This window comes from Pseudochaenichthys georgianus, chromosome 9 (genome assembly GCF_902827115.2).
Source record: "Pseudochaenichthys georgianus chromosome 9, fPseGeo1.2, whole genome shotgun sequence".
NCBI classification, from domain to species: Eukaryota; Metazoa; Chordata; class Actinopteri; order Perciformes; family Channichthyidae; genus Pseudochaenichthys; species Pseudochaenichthys georgianus.
The window spans coordinates 48777129-48779678 of record NC_047511.1 but is presented as its reverse complement, the minus strand read 5'-3'; the positions used below and the strand labels follow the sequence as shown (position 1 = coordinate 48779678).

Below are 2550 nucleotides of genomic sequence, written 5' to 3'. Positions count from 1 at the left end.
TTATCAGGCTCCGGGACCACCCGCGTATCCTCTTGAGATCCCTCAAAAAGAGCCAGTCAGACAGGCGATTGAAACCGTGAGCCATGAAACTTAGGAACGACTTCACTCTGCTCAGTTTGGAGACTGTGTTTTCTTGGAGCCTCACTGTTGGGTCGATACCTACATAATGCTCCCGGTATCCTTGCAGATACTCCTCTGTGAAATATAAAACAGTACTTTAATGACAACACATGGTGTGTTACAGAAACTGCATTTGTCACATATTCAACACACTTACCCATGATCCGTGGGAATGTGATGTCCCGCATTATATTTCCCCTGCCCCTGCCGCGGAACCAGGGGGAATGTATGGGAGGGGAGGTTGACGAGGCCTCGGTATGCATGGATGCAGGTTCTGAGGAGCTGGATGAATGTGTGTGAGAGCCAGTGGGGGACTTTCTGCAGGCGGGAATGGGAGACTTGCTGCAGGCGGGAATGGGAGACTTGCTGCAGGAGGGACCTTTCGACTTGGACAGCCTCGTTGGTGTCGACTCTGTTCGGGGTCGTTTCTTAAGAATGACCCGCTCTCGTTCCTCCCCATCGAACACGGGCATATCCCCGGCCCGCTGATCCATCCTCTGTCGCTTGTGTCTTATCATCTGCTGCAACTTGCAGCGCAGGGATTTCACCTCAGCAGCATATCTGTCCCGCTGAGCCCTTACTCTGTTTGCCTCTACCCTCCATTCCTTACAGTCCGGGTTGTCACATTCATTCACCGGGGACAAGGGTGGAGGTTGTGACAGTATATCGTCGTCTTCCACCATATCAACAGACCAAGAGGTAACCATTTATATCGTGGGGTTTGTCATTCGGAGTTCATAAAGCTCCTTCTTTGCCACTGTCATTTTCAGTTTATTTTGAACCACATGTATTTCCTCCCGGGACAGCTCAACATGGTCTCTGTCCAAGTGGCGATCCAGCCTTGTGCCGCGGTACTCGCATCCTGCAATGGGACAGGGATGGAGCCTAATGTTGGTCCGTCCGTTGGCCAACAACAGCAGAATTTTTCTTTCAAACAAGTTACGCACACCATGGTACCTCTGTAGGTGTTTGCTCAGGGAGCGGTAGGAACTATTACAGATCGGACAACGGACCGCCATCCGACCTGTATTCTTGAGCATTTCAGTACCGGGAAATGTCACCAGTAGAAGGTATAGAATCGTGGTTGAAAAAGAAGGAAGCACTCAGCTTATTTTCAAATCAGTGTTTGTTTTCATTTGCATCATCGTGCGGTGTCCCATTTAGGCACTCGTTAGGCGGGCAGAGATCCCTGTCATCTCTTGGTCTTATCATCCAGGCAAGGCGGGGTCCAAAACTGGATGAAATTGACCAAAAAGTTAAAAATAAATACAATAATTCATCCATGGAAAGATGCATGAAAGTAAAAAAAAAGTATCCGATAATAGTGTTCCATAAGGCGGGTAGAGTCCCCTGACAACTCCCCTCACGTTCCTCCAGAGTCTGGTTCTCCCAAAGGATACCCGACAGTTTCGGGTACGACAACGTGGGGATAACAGTACCCTCCGGGCGCTCCGTCCCCCAGGGGGACGGAGGCATTGAACCCCTCGCACCTGTCCCCGGAGGAGGCAGGGGAGTCAGGTACCGGAGGGCGCACGGTGGACGACCAGGGCGAGGCCGCCACACCGCGCTGGGGTCAGAGTTCCGAGTGTTCGAGCCGGGTCCCGGTGAAGCGCAGGACGGAGCACCCGGCAGTAGCCTCCAGCAGACCCCCCCGCGCGGTTCCCTCGTCCCTCGGAAGAGGTGGCGAGGCGGAGGGGTGGGTGTTTTCATCTGCTGGCGGGTTGCCGGGGAGAACGCCCTTAACGTTTTGTGAGAACCATGACTGGGGTCCTCCAGGCAACATTTTAGCCGAAAATAGTGGCTAGTTATTCCGTGACAACTCCCCTTGAATTCCTCCAGAGACCAGTTCGAAAACGTAACGTTTTGTGAGAACCATGACTGGGGTCCTCCAGGCAACATTTTAGCCGAAAATAGTGGCTAGTTATTCAGTGACAACTCCCCTTGAATTCCTCCAGAGAACAGTTCGAAAACGTAACGTTTTGTGAGAACCATGACTGGGGTCCTCCAGGCAACATTTTAGCCGAAAATAGTGGCTAGTTATTCAGTGACAACTCCCCTTGAATTCCTCCAGAGAACAGTTCGAAAACGTAAAGTTTTGTGAGAACCATGATTGGGGGTCCTCCAGGCAACAATTGTATCCGAAAATAGTGTATCGTTATTCAGTGACAACTCCCTTTGAATTCCTCCAGAGACCAGTTTGAAAACTTAAAGTTTTGTGAGAACCATAATTGGGGGTCCTCCAGGCAACAATTGTATCCGATCCAAAGTGCTCATGAGGCGGATACATTCCTCCATCTAAGTGCTCTCAAAAACCGGGTTTCCGATTTCGTGCAGATGGTAGCTTTGAAAAGATGAATGCATTTTTTGGACGGAGGAGGGGAGGTCTCGTTTCCCCTCTCCGTTGTAAATCTATATATATCTATATGTATC

General features: G+C 50.5%; 1 pseudogene; it reads left to right on the top strand.

Moving 5' to 3' along the window:
* Positions 1-279: 279 nt before the first annotated feature.
* Positions 280-2550, top strand: part of LOC117452660 (uncharacterized) — a 40620-nt pseudogene continuing 38349 nt past the window's right edge.